The 22023-nt window shown below is 35.0% G+C and overlaps 2 pseudogenes; one reads left to right on the top strand and one right to left on the bottom strand.

Moving 5' to 3' along the window:
* Nucleotides 1-21700, bottom strand: part of LOC132302323 (uncharacterized) — a 99941-nt pseudogene extending 78241 nt beyond the window's left edge.
* On the top strand, nucleotides 773-15027 carry LOC132304574 (uncharacterized; annotated as a pseudogene).
* Nucleotides 21701-22023: the final 323 nt, after the last annotated feature.

Below are 22023 nucleotides of genomic sequence, written 5' to 3'. Positions count from 1 at the left end.
CTTCTTTTATTCATAAAGGTACTTGAAAATTTGGAATAAGAAAAAATACATTCATATCACAAATCAAAAAATAGATTTTTTTTACTAACGAGTCTATATCTTTTATTACAAGTGGACATTCTGAATTCGATTCTTATTATTATTATTTTTTTATTTATTTGAATTCGATTCTTACAAAATTTCTAAAAAATAAATAAATATTAATGATACGTGAGTTGTAAGTAATTACACAAATCAAGAAAATAATAATAACATAAAATAATATGATAACTTAATATTTTATTGGTCATTTTCGTCCACCTCACTCTCCTTATAGTTGCGAGTCCAACGCTGGAAAGAAGAATGCTGCGATCCTTCTTTTGGTTATCTCCCCTTGTAAACCTAATAAAATAACACACACACTATACCATGCACACAGAAAATATTTGTACGCTTATAATTGTTGCTGTCATCTGACTACCCAACAGCTGAAACAAAAGCTACAAATAATATAGTTTATGTCATTCATTCTCCAATTTCAACGGATTGAGAATGCACACACAACCCTAGAGAATCTGGGAACTCCTCATAGCCATTGATTTTCACTAGAGGGTGTCAGATTAAACTCTCCTCTCCTTTTCGTTGCCACTTTCATTCAAAGTATAATCATCACTTTTATTTGTGTATACCCTTTTACATAAATCTTTAGTGGGTCTTCAGTTTTTATGACTCTGATACGATTTGTGGAAGATTGAGGACTTGGACAATAATGGGTGTTCTGTGATTGGGTTTCTTATTGTTTGCTGTTATTCTTTGATTTGGGTATTAATTGGTTTTGTTCAAATTTTAGAGAGAGACTGAAATTATGATGAATTTTAAGGAATTGTGGACCAAGAGGACGTTTGTCAGTCTTGGTTTGGGGCAGTTACTTTCTCTTCTACTCACCTCAACAGGCTTTTCATCTTCTGAACTCGCCAGAAAAGGTCTTTCTCTTTAATCATGTGTAATTTTTTTTTTTTTTTTTCTCCTATTACATGTTATTATGTGACTTATTCAATCTGCAATTGAGAACCACTGCATTAGAAATTGGGTTTGTTTATTTTTAAATTCAGCTTGCTTAAAAAAAAAAAAACACACACACACACACACACAACAACTAACAAACAATGCATTAACATTTTAACCTAGTTATGCATTAATTATTATTGAGAATGAACTGGTTATTCTCATCATACTACTACAAATTTAAAAGCTCCCCCTTTTCCCCCATATTTGAATGACATTCAATTGTTGGTTTTTCTTCTTTGGAATTCTTCTATTATTATTATTATTTTTAACTTGGTAATTATTATTGAGAATGAACTAAAAATTCTCATTATACTAAAAAAAATTAAAATTTCCTCCCATCTTGCAATGACATTCAATTGTTGGCTTTTCATTTTTGGGTTGCTTTTATTATGACGGAGTATGGTAAATTATTAACATATGTTTCTGATATCTAAGACTCTCAATCCAAATTTCCTTAATTTTTCTGCCATTTGGGTGTTTGGCAGTCTATTTTAATTTGATCCTATATATATTTTTGTGTGCTGTAGGAATTAATGCACCAACTTCACAGTCTTTTCTAAATTATGTGCAATTGGCGTTAGTAAATGGAGGCATCATGATATACCGAAGGAAAGATCTGAAGGTTAGTTCTCTGTACTCTCATGTGTAGCCTTTTTGTGATTAAATTGATGTTATTGTTGGTCCATTAAGCAATGCTGTCATTCTAGTTGCCGAGTTGTGCTACTTGAAAGTTTCATGGAGCAAAAGAATGACCAAGTCATATACTCTCATGATGACTGTAGGCAATGATAGTTTTTGAGGTTGATTAATTGATAAACATATAAGAGAATTAGAGACACTAGATAGAGTAGCAAACCAGCTCCAACATGGCAGTGTGTGAAAGTGGGCTGATGCTTTATACTCATGTTGGGATTCATGAGAGCATTACAAGCCTCTGAGTCCAACTAATCTGGAAACATCATTGGTAAAAATTTCCTGTTTTGGTCCAATCTGAGTGTTGTGTGCTTGTGTTTATGAGAGAGAGAGAGAGAGGTGTCTCTTCCATCCAACCTTTTTACATCTTTCCTAGCATTAGCATGAGCATGCGCTGGATGGAATGGGCTACCTTTTACTCTTAGAGGAAAATGCTTCCCACCATATATTAAAACAAAATTAAAATTATGGATGTGTCTAGTGAGATGACATATCAATGGAATATCTGGAGTTGGGGAGTTTGAAGCCTTTTCAAGAGTCTCCTTGAAATATATTTCAAGTACCAAAAGTATGTCTGATTTTATACTTGTCCCTACTTTATAAGCTTCCCCATTGTCTACTAATTGTACTCATATTGTCTCATCTCCATTTGACAATGAATCATCCATATGTGAAACTTTGATGTGGGGCAAGTGTGTTAAAACACTTCACCATGAGCTCTGATGCAAAAATTAATCTGAGACTGCTTTAAATATGAAGTGTATGGTCAAATTAATCAATTTATATGTAGGTATGACCATAAACGTTGATCAAATTATGGAGTTTGAGGGTTTCATAATGGTTTAAGGAGACAAAATTTTTGGGGATGTTATAGAATTGTGAACTGTATCTGTGAACCATAAATAGGGGCTTGGTTGGAGTTCTAAGGTGCTTGGGTTGAAGGAGCAAAACGGGGAAGGAGTTGGGCTTGTTAGTGGGATTTTCAAGGGTTGAATAGAAATTAAGATATTGTCTGCCTTTTTTGACGTCTTAAAAAGTGCAGAAAAGTTAAAACTGAGAGGTAGCAGAAGCTATGTGTCCCCTCTTGATTTCCTCAAGCATCACTGATTTTACACTATCCCAAGAGCTTTTAAGTGCTGCATTGGATTGAAAGACTTACATAGCAGTCTGCTTTAACTACTACTTATTCTAGCAGGATTCCCTCAAGCATCATAGATTCAACCTATCCCAAGAGCTTTGAAGTGCTACACTGGATTGAGAGAATTACATAGCATTCTACACTGTAATTTTGATTACTAAGTCAATGAATGAATAAAAATATCCTTGAGGTTTCTTTGTGAGTGATTCACAAATTTTGAGGGTGTGAGGCCTTCTCTAGGTGTGATGCCTTCTCTAGGTGTGATGCATAGGCCTTGTTTTTTCCTAGTTGGTACTCATACACACGTCTCTTTTGAGACTTGAACCTTTGACCTCCCTTTGGGAAGTAAGAGTTTGATACCGTTAGGCCACTGGCCCGTTGGTATACCTAGGCCCTGTTGGAGTGATTCCAATAGGTTTTTTCTTGTTTTCAATTCTTTTTCTCTACCAATCTGTTTATTTGAATTTCCAGCCACTTCTCCTTTGTTTTTCTACATTTCTACTATCGAACCTCCAAATTTCAGCCCTAGTTCTTTGGACTTTCAGCCTCTGAACTCTTTAGTTCTTAACTATTTAAGGCTTCTCCCTTGTCCTGCATCAGAGTCTTAGATTATCTCTGAGTTGTCATTTATGTAATGCAATGAGAATTCAAATTTTATAGTCTAAATAACCAATTTGGTATACTTCCAGTCCTATAGATGATAGATCTTCGACTACCTTTGAGTCCATATCTGGTTATTTTCAATTACCTTAGATTCTTACATGCTGTTTTCTATTGTGATTTTTGGTTTACTGTAACTTCTTAAATTCCAGCATGACATTGTAATCCCTGCGCTTTCTGCTCTATACAAGTCTTTCATCATTGAGAAGGCTACTATTCTCACTGGATCATTCCCCTTCTGAAAGAACGCTGTGAACTTTTTCTTTAAGTTTCTAACATGTAAAAGTTATTGTAACCTCTGGATGCCACATCATATGTGCCACCTAATGCTGTTAAGTGTACCTTTGGAAACAAATTTCTGCTGATTCCACTATAAGTTTATCTGAACTAAATAAATATGGTGGGAATAAATTGCAAGAGTGCAACTTCAGAAAAGGCCCTGATTGCAAGTAAGCATTGTGCAGTTTTCCTGTTCAACTTGCAATTTATTATTCTATCCCTCTTTTGAGGATATTCAAACCTTAAAACTTTATAAATTACTAGCTTGAATGCAATCTAGAACTAGAAAGTTTATATATGAATTCAATGGAAAAAAGTAAACTTTCTTGTAGTTGCTTGCATATCCGATTATGTTTATATTTTTCAAACAAGATGGTAACATCTTATAATGATATATATACTTCTCTATATCTATATTAAGGCCAAAGAGTGCTCCTTGTTCTATTTATATGGACTTGGGCATGTCATGTTTACTTGGGAAAGATTTTAACCCAAGATAATTTGAGGAGGAGAATTCAGGTGGTGGTCAATCGTTGTTACATGTGCCTTTGTGATGAGGAGACAGTGGATCATCTTCTTTTACATTGCGCCATGGCCAGGGAATGTTGGGATTTGATGCTTGGTTTGTTTGGGATTCACTAGGTTATGCCTAGATCCTCTAAAGGGTTGATTGAGGCTTGAAGAGGTTGTACAACGGGGGCTCTTATTCAGGATGCTTGGAGGGCTATGCCTCTATGTGTGTGGTGGTATATTTGGCTCGAGAGGAATAGGAGATATTTCGAAGGAAATGAGATACCTATTTCTATGCTTAAATTCTCTATTCTTTCCACTCTTTTTTGTTGGGATTCAAGGAGAAATTATAGATCTTTAGAGGAGACTGTTGATTTTTTGGCTTCGTTGAAGGTTTAGAGGCTCTTTTTGGCCTTGTGTATTTCAATTGGGATTCATTCCCCTTTTGAGTGCTTTTTCATACAATTAATTTTACTAATAAAAAAAAAAAAAAAGTTTACTTGGTGCGGGAGTGTGTATAGGTTTTGGATCTCTTTAAACTCCAAATCTCACTGTTGTCTACTTGTCTTATGATATAGGGATTTGTTTTGAATTGTGTCTAAATTTTAGGTCATTGGCTTGTAAGGGTGGGAGTATGCAGCGCTACCCAAAAAGTTGGGCATGGGTACCTAGGCATATCTTGCACATTGAAATACAAATCTGTTATGAATATATATATATATATATATATATATATATATTAATTATTGTTTAACGTATAATTAATTCCAATTAATGAATGGAAGTGGTGAAGAAGGTTTTCCATCTCTCTCTCTCTCTATGTATATGTGTGTGTGTGTGTGAAAAGTAGGAAACTCTTCCTTTTTATCAAATTTGAGTTTGTTTCTTCTTCTACTATCACATATAGAGGTTTGATATGTCTGATTTTAGTTTGTGCATCGAACATAAATCCCATGCCTATACCTGTGTAAGTTTCTGTCGACATGGGTACCTTATGTAACATTAAAGAGTTCACGTAATGTATGTATATATCTCTATGCATGTAGATAAATATGCATATATGTCTATGTATGTACATAATGCATGTATATAAATAGATGCAATTTTACAGGGTTCATTGCTTGGTGCAAGCGTAAAATCTCAAAACTTAACAACGTAAGGATTCGGATTTGAGTATCAGTTTATTGACAAATGTCATGTCCATCTTTAATCTTCCCCTTTAGAAGAGGGACCTACATGGTGATGCAGTTTTTTTAATAAGTAAACATGACTTTTTCACTTATATATATATAGATAGAAGTATATATAGATAGAAGAATATGAAACAAAATTTGTTTGTGGTTCAGTGGTAAATCATTTAATTGTAAAACAAGCTTGTCCCAAGTTGCCTTTCAAAAAAAAAAAAAAAAAGCTTGTCCCAAGTTAAACCCTCTTTAGGTTCAAATAGTGCAATTGTTCTCAGGCCCTATAATCAGGTCATTATTGGACTGAAATTGCGTGCGGCATTTTCTGGCTGGGACAGAGCCTGGCGGACTTGGGCCAGCTTGGTTGGGCTATTAGGCCACGGACTTTTCTTTGATCCATATGGAAAGCACACAGGTTATGTGATCCAATGCCCATGGGGAAGTTATCAATTTGAACACCATTTTTGATGATTCAATGAATATATTATTGTTGGATGAACTCAATTATTACAATGCTGGTTCAAACTGATGTTATTTACTTACAAAAAGAGACGCTACTTATAACTTAAAAATGGGTAATGAGTAACACTCTTAGACCAAAAAGTAATAATTCATTGAGGATTATCAATTTGAAAAATTGATTCACTGAATCAACTATGAACAAATGATGAATATGTATACGGAAAATTTTCCATTTCCCTTAGGAAAACCAAAGTTTACTCCCTTATCATTCCGATTTTTTTTTGTTCCAAAAAGTACCATTTGAAATTTTTGAGGTTGCAGTCAAGAAACAATTCTTTTTCTATTTGAGAAGGTTAAGTATTCTAGAAATTGATCTTATCCTTGTTTGATGTGCAGTGGTGATGGCATATCAGTACACATGTGACATCCCTTACAAGTGCCATGCTACTGGATTGCTGGTCAATCCCATCTGTCATAGTTCTTACCTGGCTTTTCTTGAAGACGAAATACTGATACAGAAAATTTACAGGCGTAACACTCTGTGTAGCTGGTCTTGTCGTGGTGGTTTTTTCTAATGTCCATGCAAAAGACCGATCAAGTAAGAAAATACTCTTTTACCTGGTTGATTCTAACTATATCCTGCTCCTTATCTGCTCAAGGTAGATGATTTACTTGTAATATACTTTTTTCTTTTTGGATGGTCAAGAAACTTCCATTATCTGATCTTGTAGTTCCTGGACTTCAAAATTGTAGTTATTTGATTCCAATGACCCTAATATTAGTTATTTTTTGTGTGGTTTACTTGATACGTTTATCTGGTTGTATCTTTGGTAAAGATTCCTATACAGATAATGTCGCAAACAATATGTGCTAGTTTCTGTACTTCAACAGATTGATATTATAGGATTCATATGGCTATTGACTTAATGTTCACATAATTATGTGAATTTTTTTATTCAAGTTCATCTCTTTTTGCTGGTCGTTTGATATCTTTGTTTTCCCCATTGATGCTTGTTATTCTTTTAATGTTTGTTTGTTATTTCTTTTATTCATTAAGGGTACTATTATATTTTTTATCTTCCCACTATATAAATAGGTGAGAGGTATGGGAAAACTCTAATTCACTCTCATCCTTCACAAAATTCTCTTCTCTCTTTTCTTCCTCTTCCTCTCTATTTCTACAAACACAAGATTTAACTTCAACTTGGTATCAAAGCAGGCAAAGTCTTGACTTCAAACTTCATCGTCACTCGAATCTACTCTTATTATAGATTCTTTTGTTAAAGTTCCAGTGATGGAGTGGAAATTTATCTTTTAGTAGACTCTTGACACAAGCTATGCGTGTTAAGTAACCCCGTCTAGATTCTCCCATGACAGATTGTAGTCCGTATTGCCAGAGGTGGAGAGAAATTGAGTGTCAAATAAGTCACAAGAGTGAAGAGTCCTAGTAGGCCAGATTCTGACTTGAATAGAGCACTAATTGGCCACATTTGTACATGAATATAGCACAGCAGGCACACAAATCTAGCACTCTAATTTTTATGAGTTGCTCATCTTCATATCTGCATAACTAGGATGTAGGTCTGAGACAATTATTCGATATAAGGTTGGAAAAAGTAATGTTTTATTCAATTTGATATGTAGCTTGCAGTAGAACTTTTGATTCCAAAAGATATCATTGTTTGTGTATCTACGTACTAAAATAATTTTCGTTGATGTTTCATAATATTATTTTGGCTTTAGGTGGGAGCAATCCTTTTAAAGGTGATTTGCTTGTGATTGCTGGGTCTACGCTTATGCTGTCAGTAATGTCAGTGAGGTAATTTAATATCATCATTTATCATTAGTATGCATGCATATCTGGTTTGAAGACATTTCATGGGTTAATTTATGTAGGAAAGGTATATTTGCTGTTTATGCTATTAGGACATAGGAGTTAGGATGGCACATTTGCGATCAAAGTTCTGCCATTTGTTTATTTTACAGTGTCTAATTAGTTAAGTTAGTTGTGTTTCCTAGTCCAAGGGCAACTTATTCAATATGCATTGAAAGTGTTTTTGAAAAATAGAATAAAATCAGAATCCAAAACTAATTAGGATATCGAGGGATCCATCGAAGGATACTGGCCTTTTGTCGATCAATTGATAATTGACTCGATTGATCGAGCAGTTCAAATTCTGAGTTTCCTTTTCAAATTCAACCACTCTAAAACCCTATTTTCTCTGACCCTATTCTCTATAAAAAGTCACGCATTGTTTTAAAAAAGTGGAGAATATAGCTAGCACAAGTTCCATGGCACACTTTTGCATCAAAGTTTTTCATCCATATGGCTTGTGCTCTTTAGTAATCTTTTGATTACCAGGCTTTTGTGTCTTTGCATCCATCATCATACATCTAGCGTGGTGAGTGGATCACTGAGTTATTGAAGATTTAGTTGCTTCTCTCAAAGGATTTCAACAAAAAAGCCTACACACATAGTTAGACGATACTAGCAAGGAGATAGATAATTCATGGAGAAGCAGAGTTTGTGACAGGCAAAGTCTGTCAACAGATCAGCAACTGAAGGATCTGGGATTTGTCTTGCATAAGTTTGAGTTGGGAGGGACTAAGGGATTCTTGGTCTTCGAATCTGGTTACTTAGTTTATAATATCTTTTCTACATAGTGGATGCTTTATCTGCCTGGCTGGGTCCTGTGGTTTTTCCTGTTTGGGTTTTCTATATAAAATCTGGTGTTCTGAGTGTGATTGGTTTATTTCACTGATTTATTCTTATCACTTGCATAACTAACAATGTATTGATTGATATTGCTTCAGCCTGTGGTTGCGGTGGGTACTCTCATTCTTCCTTCTATGTAAAGGACTCCCCCCTGCCCCCGTTCAGGATACGAATGAGGGCAGGACTTATTTGCTTAAGATGTGCTCATAATTCACAAATTGGCAGTGTTTTATTTTACTAAGTGTTAAGACCTATGCACCCCACTCTAGGTTTAGATCACGGACCTTGTGCAACTATAATCAGAGACTTGGGTTAAGGTCTAATAGTTTTTCTCATATACATATCAATGGACAGCTTCCTATGATTATTATAATATTTTTACTTTATTTTTATTTCGGTTACTCAGTGCTGGTCCCTCTTACACAGCATGCTAGCAGGGTAAAGACTAGATAGAGACCTATGTTTATCGCCATAGACCGTTGTAAATTTTTTTTTCTTCCCTCCTTGTATAATATGGTTGATTTGAAGTTACAAACCCCTTAAAATGGCCTCAAAATGCTTCTGTTACTCTCTCTTTTTTAGTAAATGTTCCTGTTGCTTGCTTTTTGGGACTATTGTCCTTTTCCTTTCCTTTTCTCTATATTTTTTTCTTGCTGTGATCGTTTCTCTTGATTATTTCATTTTTGCTTCCTTCTCTTTTGTCATCTCTTTCTCCCACTTAGTGATCTTTTTTCTTAGCTTTAATAAAAGATGTTTGTGCAGCTGTATCATGTTATCCACTTGTAATTCATGCGTGCTTAATAAAAAACCCGTCCAGCAAGCAAATGAAATACCGATTGATAGAATTAATTTCGAATGCTAGGAAAGTCGATATATTTTTGGTATTCTTCTGGTTGCTTTTGCTTGGTAGCATTTTCTATCTGAAGTTTTGAAGACCTTATTCCTTTATGAATTGCCTATATTTTTATAATTACTGTTTATTCGTGTATTCATATTTTTTTATATAATTTCGTAAACTTCGCCCTAGATCTTTTGTTCTAGATTTTGTTATTAAATTTCATTCTTTCAGTTATGAGAATGGAATTTTATTTTCTGTTAGAAGTCCTGACTAACTCATTAGAACTAAAGACATTTTAGTAAATTAGTTTGCAAAACTTGTGGTGGTTCACTTTCATAGAAAATGAAAGGGGAATACAGATCATTTCTTGGCTGAAATCCTTTCACTTCCTCATTGGTAGCCATCTGATGCCTTTTTTTGCAGTCCCAACCATCATGTTATCAATTTTTTTCTGGTTCTATCTGCCCCACTTTTTAGCATATCGCCCCTCCTATAGACATAACTTATGTAAGCCCCTTTTCTTCACTCACTTATAGCAGACCTGTGAAATGAGAATTTATACAGATGGGGTTGTTGAACAATCAACTGTGCTTTTATCCAACCTACTAGTCACTGAAATTAGATTAAGAATCATAGCTAATATGGAAAAAATTAGTCAATGCACAAGTCAGGGATTAGAGCTGTGCAACTGATTTTATGTAAGCAATGTGCACGGGGTGGGGTAATGTAGAAGTCGTGTAATGGAAGAAAAGAAAGAGGCGACAACAACAAAGAGAGAGAGAGATACCTGTTTCTAGAAAGATCTAGGAAGACTTCTTTTATAGAGAGTTAACTGATACTAGAAATATGTAAGAAAAATCATATTGAAGAAGATGATGGATGATGCCGCAAATGAGTGGTGGTTGCCTAATAGAAAAGACGCCAGATAATCGGTGAAGGAGCCAAAGTCTTTTTTTGCCGAATATATATATATATATATATATATATATATATATATATATTTCTGTTTCTCATTTTTATTTTTCTATTTTTTTTCCTTCTTTTTGCGAACTCATAAATTATTCCAATTGTACTGAGTTAATAGCAGTTCTATTGAAACAGAAATGGGTCCAATGCTGTCCACATGAAGTAGGTTTAAATTCCCCTTTATCTACTTTTTTATTTTTGGTAACAGTGGTGTATTTAGATTTTTGCGCCTTACCCTAATACTCGGTTATGTGCAGGTGTTTTTTGTGAAAAGTGCTGATAGGGTACAGCTCATGGTAATGTTGGGCCTTTTTTGTGCCATTGTCAGTGCTTGCCAAATGTATCCTTGATTTCACAGCTAAACAGCAAACTAATTTTTCTTGCAGTATATTGAACTTCTGTGATTAGATTCAACTTGGGTTGATCTGTTGCCTTTAAATTGATTTAATGGAAATATTCAGGGCTTGCTTGGACGTTCCTTGAACTTGAATGACCTTATTCACAATTTTTATAGCCTTTCATTGTAGAAGTGCATCATTTTGAATGGAGACATTTAAAGAAATTAGAGTTCCATTGTGTTTCTTTCAATGTGGTGAGTTTTTGGTTTCTTTGAAATGACTTGAGTTCAAGATTTTAAACAAATTTTTTGATATGATACCATCTTCTCTAATGCCTCCATTCTAGATGATAAATTTCAATATTAAAATGACTTCCAAGAAGTGAATGGGGCTATTCAAATTCAAGAGGCATCCATACAGGCCCAATTTTTTTTGATATGGTACCATCTTCTTTATTTATTTATTTATTTTTTATGTTGTTGAGAAACAAACAATATTTTTGATATGCTCTCTTTTTGATAATGAATCTTTTTCCTATGCCTTTTTGTGGTCAATCTGTTTCGTTAACAATGACTGTAGAAGCATACTGAAGCGCAATGAGCTCAAATCTATCCACTGGTCAGCTGGGGCTGTTAGTCTCTTGTTAATCTCTCTCCGTCTCTCCCTCTCTCTCACACACACATGCACACAAAAGTCAACACATAAATCCAGACTAGTGAAGAGATGCAATTGGTAAACGATATATGGCATTGTCATAATCTTGGTGACTAATACATGGCATTTTCATAATCTACTTTCGCAATTTTAATGGAAATTTTTTTGAGCACATTCTTTAAAATGGCATGGTAACTACTTAAGTTTACAAATAAAAATAAAAATAAAAAATGGATTCGTATTGCATGTTGAGAAAATTGGGAAAAAAAGAAACAAGAGTGAGGCGTTTTTCTTTCTGTTAGGAAACTTGTAATCTTTAAGACACTGAGCCTTAACACTTTGACAGTATGACTTTGAATTCTAAATAAAAATGTTTATAAATATATTAAGACCATAATAAAGAGCCAAGTGGTTAACGTGAAAGTTTGTGGCCAATTGTGTTACACCATTGAAGTTGAGGCGTAAAGGTAAGTTGTACAGTTTATTTTGCACTTCAGGTAAAATGTCTTGAGGGGTTATTGGTTGGTGCAACTGTAAAAACTAGAATTAATGTGATAACAGGTTCAAGTCTCAGTGCAGCCACTTTGCGCAATATAATAACAAAGATTAGGCTTGTCTCTAATTTTCTACTTCCATATCCCATATAGGTGGGACATATACTGGATAGTATACGTGGAATTATTATAAAAGAATAAAAAGGTAAAATACAAAATAAATAGTAATATATGAACTTCTCTTACTGGGGCATATTAGCAAATTTAAGCTAAGTATATAGTAAAATTTAATATATCAAGGTTGTACATAAAAATAGAAAAATAATAATCCAATCACGAAATTTTGGAAATAACAATATAAACATTATAACTTGCTCGTATGTATATATTTTTTTGATAAGTAAAATTGTATTAGAAAGCGTTCAAAAGGGGAACGCATCCCAAGAGCTAAACAAGAACCAAGAGCTAAAAAAAGAAAGCCTAAGGATGCAAAGACCCCAAAAAGTCCAAAAACTCCTCAACGGAAGAACAATCTCTCCCCATGCCCCAACTAAAAAAAGAACAAATAATAGAATACTTAAAGTGCCCCAATGGGTAGCTCCTCCCCAACAAAGGATCTTCTATTGCGTTCTTTCCATAGACACCACCAAATGCAGAGGGGAGTCACCATCCAGAATTCGCGAACTCGAGCCCCCACCCTTTGTCCCCTCCAAATATTGATAAGACCCCGTGAGGTCCGAGGTATATAGTTAACTTGCTCGTATGTATATAAAGATGTATGTTCCAATTAAGTGACAAAAGAGAAATGGTTGGTCACGTATCACATAGAGAGATGGTTAATCATTAAAAAGAACCAAAAAAGTTAAAAATTTAGACACAAGAGATGCATGCCTCATGAGTTGAGGTGCACAAAGTGCAACTTTGACTATGTCCTGGCTCATAAGGGGTAAGCCTAATGAGATTGCCACCCAAGTTTTAAAGGCTTAAGGTGTTTTACTTATGTTGCCTTGTTTTGATGGGAGCCTTGAAGTGCCCCACAAGGGATTTATGATGTTAAGCCAAACTAAGGCATATGCTGTTTCTTTTGTTTTTATACCATTTGAAACTTCTTTGCAAAAATTTAATGTGAATTTGATTCAAACTTTCATTATAGAAATCATAGTTGCACTTACTGTTTGGTTCTTACGAGAAGGATCTTTTAGAATTTTAAATAGACCGTGATGGAGATGCGTACATGAGGAAGTATATATAGGACTCTTCAGAATCAAAAGAGTGATGAAAAATTCACAGTAAACAGTCTAGGAAATGTGACCTTTAGTGATTTAAGTACTTCCTGCTTGTTGGATGGTGGATTTACGTATTAGCTACTGACAAGTGGGAGAGGAGGGTGGGGGGAGCTATTGAAGTTATATATAAATTAATTCCATTTTGTTAATGACCAATGGTTCCAGACAATTTTAAACCTTCGCCAATGGGATATTAGTTAGAATAAAAATGTACTCTCTGCGAATTCATGCTAACATCTTTGTTATCCTATAGGTCTTTTTCTACTGACATAACTGTCTTTTTCTACTGACATAACTATCTTTTCCACGCAGATCAGTGGGTCTACAATGCTAAACTTGTTCGTTGTTGACTTCAGATATGTGGGCTATTTTGATTCGCATATCATGAGAAGGTTTATAAGAACGTTAAAGCTTTACCTGCATTTTTATTCAATATTTGAGTCAACTCTAAACTCAAGGGTGCTGAATTTCTCCCCAGGTTGCTTGGATGCACTTTATAGCCTTTGCTGCTGTTGCTATTGGACTCGTTATTTATTCAGGGTAAGAAAATTTTTATACTTCACTATTGTTGTTATTGTTATTGTTATTATTCTTTTGGGGGGGAGTATTTTTCTTGGATTGTAGGTTGGACTTGAAATAAACTATGTATTAGAGAGCCACTCAAGCTCTGGCAAATTATTCAGCTTGTTCGACCTTGTTAAAATCTTTACAAGCCAAGCTCAAGGTTGGCTTTTGAATGAAAATGCTCAAGGACTTGGCCTCTTCTCGATCAGGCTTATGAACATAAGAGGATTTCTTGCATCTTGTAGGTGGTACCATTTTAAGATTTTTGCAGACCATGAAAAAACTTGAGTATGGGCAAACATGCTTGAACGAAACTTTGATTGGTTGAGCTTGGTTTATAGGCAATATCAGATTTACATTCCACTATTTCCAAGCACTCTTGAATAGTCCAATACTTGGCTCGATTCATTCATACCCTTGACAAGATATCACTTTGACAATCCCAGATTAGCTTATTTTGCCTAACGGGTACAAAGTTCATATTGCTCACAAGTTCGGAAATCCTTTCCATCTTATTCTGTAGAAGAGTCGATGTTCTTGTTATGTGGGTCATATAACATTGTAATAAGTTTTGAAATGTAAAACTTTTGAATTAAAAAGAGTAAAAAAATTCATAAATCATCTTGTGAAGTATCTTGTTTTTTCTTAAACTGGTCGCCTGAAGGTTGACGGATATTTGGAAAAAATTCAGAGAGGTTTGCCATATATAGGAATCTTCCATCACATTGTCATTAGAGTTGGGCAGAGTTTCCTTGCTAGAGAAATGTATGTTTTGGAAAACGACCCATTGGAGCTTATTAGCCAGCTTTGTAGACAATAAAATTTCAGTTCAGCATGAGAACAAAAAGATAAAAAAAAAAGACTACTATTATCTTCTCCATTATTGGGTGATCATGTCTTATTTTCAGGTTGTTATGTTATCAAAATTTAAAACCTTATTGCTGACAGCAGACTAATATTTGGCAACCTATGCTTCTTGTCTTACTTCAGGGGTGATAAAGAAGGGGATCGAAATCGTAGTGAGGTCACCAATGAAAAAGAAGAGCAAAGCAAGCATTTTGATGAAGAAGCTGCTTTGGGAAATCCAGATGAAAAAATTATAGCTGGGAGCTCGAAAACTGGAGAAACTAGCGCGTGGAACGTCGCTTCCACCAAACAAAATGATACCGAAAATAAGAATGTTGGAAGAGGTGCATAGGGGAAGAAACTTTGAAACCGGATAAATTTTGTATGCATAGGAAAGGAACGTTGCATGGGATCAAGCACTCCATTGTGAAGGAAGTGGCTGATGTTGGTTCAGTCAGCATTAGCATGTCACAAGCATATTTGAATAATAAACAGTTTTGAAAAAGAAGGCAGTTTTAGATCTGCCATAAAGTGGCTGATGATTGCTTTTGTTTTGTTTCTATTTATTTGTTTATTTTTTGATGGATACTGTGAGACAGATATGGAACTTTGGTTAATAATCAATTCAATGTAAAAGAAAAACACATAGACATTAGGGTTCTAATCTATTTTAATTGTCTAAAATAAATCCGGAGTTACAATCATTTGGGAATTTTTAACTGCTTTCTCCAAATTACATAAATAATATAGCAGCAGAGTAGTAATAATCTATAGATTTGGGAATCTGATAGAACGGTGAAAGGTACACAATTGACTAAAAAATAAATTTTTTTTTTTTTAATTTGAGAAACTCTTAAATGATATTTTTAAACTAACAATTACATTTTTTCAAACTTGCAACATTTTACCAAACATGTTTCTGATTACTATTAAAATTACTTTATAACAAAACAAGTGTCTTGTTTTGATTAAAACAAAATGCAAACAAAAGAGAACCTACACGTGTTTTGATTAAAACAAAAAGCAAACAAAAGAGAACCTACAAACCAAAATATAAGCTCATTTGCATTTTCATTAAAAATATATATATGTAATGTTTATATATGTAAGGAAAAATATAACTCTGTAACGTATTTATATATATGTAAGGAAATACGGAGCTGAAGGGGCAAAAGCCCAAACAGAACAAGGCACGGGCCTATACAAATCCTAAGAGCCCAAGCCCATTTTGTTGAAATTCTGTTGAGAAGAGTAACGGTAACAAAAATTCAAACAAGCCTCTTTTGAGGTTCTTCAGAACGGAAAGTTTCAGAACAGAGACTTCCATCTGTGATCACTCACAATCTCTTTAGCGAATGGGTAAATATCACCAAACTCAAATCCCATTAAATGAATAACAAAACTTAAACTTGATACAACAAAAATTTTTTTGTAGAAACAACATCTGTGATCACACACAATCTCATTACATAATAAGCATTTGACTGTGTGGAAACAATTATATTGAATTATATACATAAATCAGTAGAACCCTAAATTTGCAGATAAGATTTGAAATTGACCGGAATCGACAGCCGATTATTGCCCTTTTTAAGGTCGGTGGCGAACAACCCCTTCTGTATCACCAGGACTATACCGGAACCACCCATGTGTTGGATAAGATTCCTCATGCGTGAAGGCAGTGGTGGTGGGTTCAGACCAATTTCTGCTTTCTTGGCATTTTTCTTGGAGTTTTTCTTGGTTTGATGATGATCAGAGCCTGCAAGAGTTTCCACGTTGGGCAGGTTCAGGAAGTGATTAATGGCCGGCTTCTTGAGAGATGGGGATCGTTTCCTCATCGGCCATGGCGGCGGTCAGAGCGAAGAGGAAAGGGGAGAAATACAGCAATTGTTATGAGAAAGAGACAAAAAGAGAGTAGGGCAACATATTAAGCCTTTAAAGGGGCTCAACTTTCATAACTTGCAAAACAACTGAATCTCCAGATTACCATTTACAATTAGAAGCAACAAACTAATATAAAGCACAATTTACAAGTGATAGACAAATGACTACGACATAACCAGTAACTATACAAAGGTCATGTTAATTAATATAGCCAAAAGTTTTCTTGGAGTTGATCGATGTTGCCGACTGAAAGTGATGGCTCATCATCATTCATAAGAAATTCAGATAAAGCATTGAGTTGCTCCTGCATTTCTGGATCAGTGTCCTCCAAAAACGAGTCTTCTGCTACTATTGTATATGCATGAGTCTCATCATCATCATGTGGTAGCAGCGGCTGATTATTGGAGGTTGCAGTTGCATCTAAGTTGTCAAAAAATGAGTCTATCTGCTGCATATCACAAGAGTTGATTGTGATGTTGGACAGATCAAAGACTGTTGCAGTCTCATCATCATCATGTGTTGGCAGTGGCTGAATATCAAAGGGTGTATTGTTGGGTAGTTTCTGTGGAAGCAACTGATCAGGATGACTGTCCATTATTGTTACTGTGGACACAGATTGATCAATGTTTTGTGGAGTTGTAGAGACCTCACCATGATCATATCTCATCTTCTTACGACATCTAGGGTTTTCTTCTTTGGATACTTCATGAGCATGATGCTTTGGTGCTCTCTTGAGATATTTAGAATCATCTCTTTTGATTTTGCAAACTACATAATCATGAGTGCCTTCTTCTAACCCATTCAAACTCACACCGCCCAATGAATACTCGTGCATAGTCCAATGACCTTTTGGCATGATCAAGAACTCATCTTTCTTCACATCTACTTCAAAACTCAACATCTTGTTGAATCCAATAAGCTCTTTCTCTTTATTATAAATGTTCTTGATACCGGTTTGGCCATCCCATGTCCCACATCCGGCTCTCCGAACAATTCTCTTCTTTTCACGGTCAATTTTCTTCAATTGGGTGAAGACATAGATAACAAATTCATTGGATTTCAATGAATGCCATGGATCTTCAGCCGTAAATACATTCCAAGGTGCCTCGCCATAAACATCACGCTCTAAAATTACACCCTCGTAAGGCAACGATTGTTGCTTCAGTTTTCTTCTGAGAAAGTGTGTGAGGAGTTCTTCTTCTGTGGGGATAAACCGAAATCCTAGAGGCACAAACATATTTGTGCTAGATAAAAGAGGGCTGAGGCGGTGATAAGGATTAAGAAAAAGAGGGCCGAAACCCTGGAGGCTGAGAGGCTGCGTTGATAAATGATATGCAATACTAGCTACCTACGTGTGTGTGTGTGTGAGAGAGAGAGAGAATGTAATGTTTTTGCCTCAAGTCAAGTCAAGCACGTCAGAAATCCTAATGATCAGGACGTCGGTGCGTGTGTATGAGAGAGAGAGAGTGTGTGTGTGATGTTTTTGCCTCAAGTCAAGTCAAGCACGTTAGAAATCCTAATGATCAGGACGTGTGTGTGTGTGTGGGTGTGTATGTGAGAGAGAGAGAGAGAAGGGGTAACCTCTGACCAATCAAGAGTAAGGGATATGCAATACTAGCTATCTATGTGTGTGTTGCACACGTACACACGTGAAAGAGAGAGAGTGTGTAATGTTTTTGCCTCAAGTCAAGTCAAGCATGTCAGAAATCCTAATGATCAGGACATCATTGACTAAAAGAACATTAAAACTTCAGATCAACTTTATTAAAGACATGCCTGACTGATCTCCAAGTTTGAGGGTTCAACTCCCCATAGGAGGCAATTTTAAGCATGTGAGTCTCTTACCCAGGGGGGAAAAATACAAGTTCCTGAAGTATTGGGCATCAATGGTACAGAGACATTAGGTTCCCGGTCCTCATGTTGAGAGATGAAAACTAATTCCAGAAAAATCACTCCACTCAACTAAACTACTAGAAAAGAATATCTAATTTTCATGTCTTCTTCTAAAATTCCATACTTCATCTTAATAGAATTTTTATTTCTTTATTTATTTTTATTATTATTATAAATAGCATACAGAAATACATAGAAATATAAACACACAAATACATGAATCAGAAAATCCATAATGATGCAACATTTGACACATCAGGACCACTAGTCGATATTCTTGGTAATCCCATTCTTGATCACAATTTATGATCAATTATGAACAAGCAGATGAAGAACAGAGTGGGAAACCAAAATTCTAACAGCCCAATAGAACATATTTGAAAAGGTAAATTATTTGCTTGTTTCTTAAAACTACCCCACAATTCTAATCAATCTAGTAGAACAGATATGCACCGAAAAATATTAACTTTATTGGTTATTGTAACATTCCAAAAGAATTACCTTCTTTGGACAGAGTATTAGAACTAGGTGTTTCATAAAACATAAGAGAGGAGTTAGCTGTCACAAGTTACCTGGTGGGAATTGGTGCCAGCCACAAATTTGCGATGATCATCTTTACTTTAAGAATGTTTTAGATGTAAACCAAGTTAGGTAAATATACCAAGATTGTTTTTAGCAGGCTGTACAGAGAAAATACAACAATACAGAGGCTTGGGTCAAATGATGATGAAGATCAAGTATTTCTTAATTTTAAAATGCATAGGAAGGATGGTCATGGAAGCTTACAGATTTTGCAGTCCACATCTTAGTACATTTGTCAAGATCCCACACATTAACTTCAACTCCCTTCCTGAGTTGGAGAGTAAGGAATGATCATTCCTCTAGTATCACTTTGTAAACAACCAACAAGCTTATAATATAGAGTTATGAAACATATAGAAACTCACCCTCCAACTAATGCACAGTTTTCATTTCCATCCACTTTCATACATTGAACATCATCGGTGGCACATACATTCCAGATAGTTGAAGAACCATTGGTGGTTGAATCCGCTGGTGATTTGTGAACGTCAATGGACCTCACACTTGCAAGTCCTTTTATTGTACATGTAAGCAAGGTGCATGACCTAATTCAAGACCAAAAAAACAAATGGATGGAGAAGATCTCAAAACTTCACCCTGCATTATGCATACATTGTGGTGGCTCGGAAAATAAACATACATATGTAAAATATGACCTAAGAAGAAATCACCCAAATATACATGAGAAAATACAGAAAGAAGGAGCAACCTTGACTATGAAATCCAAATATCTAGTGGTCCAAGAATACATAGATCTATTGGCATCCGAATGGAAGTTGGAAAAGGTATGTTGACCAATGACAGATATAAACTCAATAAACATTAAAATCTAGGAGTCCATGCAATCAAAAGTTACATTGTCACATGCATGCATACAGCAAAAGAGTATAACAGCCTAAAAAACAAAGATAGATACCAAAAGTGAAGTCCAGAAAATACCTGGATGACAACTCCGATTTCTGTTTCCTGAACATATGCAATCCAATGATACCATCATCTCCAGGCCTACTGTCGGCAGTTCCAGCATTGGAAATTGAAACACGAAGATCACCGTTAATAGGACTAAGCACCTCAATTTGTTTAATAAATATTATATACAAAGTATCAATCAGAGGAACTACTAAACATAAATCTAAAATAATAACTAAGAATCAAATGTGATCTAAGTTTTCATAGTTTCGAGAAGGAAGAAACCCACCAAATCACATTTTCTTGCAACGGCTAACAACTGCAACAAATGAAAAAGGTCAAAATTCTAATATATCAATATTTTAGTGGTCAACATATTGTCATCAACTAGAGAATCACAATTATCATGCCAAACAAGATAAAAAAGTGAGATCAAAGCACATCATGTAAATGCATTCCCTTATCCTACAAGATTAATTTACTTAACATACAAACGTCATTTTGTGACACCGGTATACACCAAGTACACTACTGCCTTACCTAGTTGATCCATTTAGCATCTGCACTGATTGTTAGGTGCACCCAAGTGGCTAAATTTTCGTAAACAATATAAAGATATCAATATGATTATTTTAATATTCAGTAATAATCTATTCTACGTTACAAAAATGATTCTATTATAAATTTTGATGTACTAAAAACCATAGAAAACAATGTTCTGAGAATTGTACGACAAATCAATGTTACGAATATTAAACAAAAGAAGTGGCATAATACTAAGGGGTTAGAGAGATAACAACAGAGAGGGATGAATGACAGTTCAAACTTTACTGTTTTTTATAGGTAGATATTGCAATTTATTCTCTTGAAGATTATGCACGAAATCTCTTACTAAATAGGAGCTTAAAGTACTAAAGTCTTCAGCAATTATGAAGTTCTTTTTTTCACTGAATGCAAGATGGCTTACATACTTCTATGTTACATAACTTATATATTAAAATTACCGTTCTATAAAATTAGTTCAGATAGGAAATCTGAATTCACAATTTTTTTCATTTAAATAGCTGGATTCATCTTATGAGAAGGTCCAAAAAAATGTCATCGTACCATTGCTGAATATGTTACCTTATCCTGAATGAATGACAGAATTTTTTAATTCCAACAGACAAATTGCATGTTTTATCAAAATATGCAATCTTTAACAAAAACCAACACTACAGCAGCACAATGCTAAATGAATAATTTGGATACATGTTTGAATAACAAGATAGAACTATCCTATTTGTGAACAGAATAAATAAATAACAACATAGAATTGGAATACAGTTTAAGCACATATATATACATGTTTGAAAAACACTTCACTAATACACATATATCTAAATTTAATTTGCAGTAAACACAATCCAAAACATACAGGGTCAGTTTTACGGTCATTGATCGAAGCCGCGAGCACACAACCGGAGGGGTTTGGCTCTCCCCATCTCTCAACCACTCTAGGAACTCCCCTTCTGCACCGCGAGCTTCCACAGCTGTAAATAATCAATCATACCGAAAAATGCATGAGAATATAAATACATATATGTATGTATACACATATATATATAATCAAAAGTGTATTTGATAAATTGGATTGAAATAGTAGATATACGAAATGAGTATGTATCAGTATTACTTTTAACGAGACCAATAACATCGAAAGTTAGGGCTCGATTTAGAGGACAACCAGGGCACTCAAATGTAGTCGTTCATGGCATCTTTTACTTTGTGCTCTCTCTAAGAACAGTGTCGCTCATTTACAGAGAAAAAAGTAAGAGAAGTTGTTAGGGTTAGTAAGGTTGGGTTGGGTTGGTCTGGACTGGGCTGGGCTACACAGTATTTTAGGTCTTGGGTTTCTTCAAAAAAAAATTAGGCCACGTCCTGCCTGGCCCGTTGGTTGAAGCCTAGAAGGCTAGGCCCGGGCCAGAGCGGGTCTGTTTGTTTCTTTTCTCATGACATTAGGAGGTGTTTCTTCCCATCATCTTCAGTAGCTATAGATTGGGGCGGAGCCAGAAATTTGAGGTTGGGGGTGAGTTTGAAC

The sequence above is a fragment of the Cornus florida genome, unplaced genomic scaffold, assembly GCF_030987335.1.
Source record: "Cornus florida cultivar Cherokee Brave unplaced genomic scaffold, ASM3098733v1 CherokeeBrave_3.0.0_Hap2_Chr04, whole genome shotgun sequence".
NCBI lineage: Eukaryota > Viridiplantae > Streptophyta > Magnoliopsida > Cornales > Cornaceae > Cornus > Cornus florida.
This window is presented reverse-complemented; position numbering and strand designations above follow the sequence as displayed.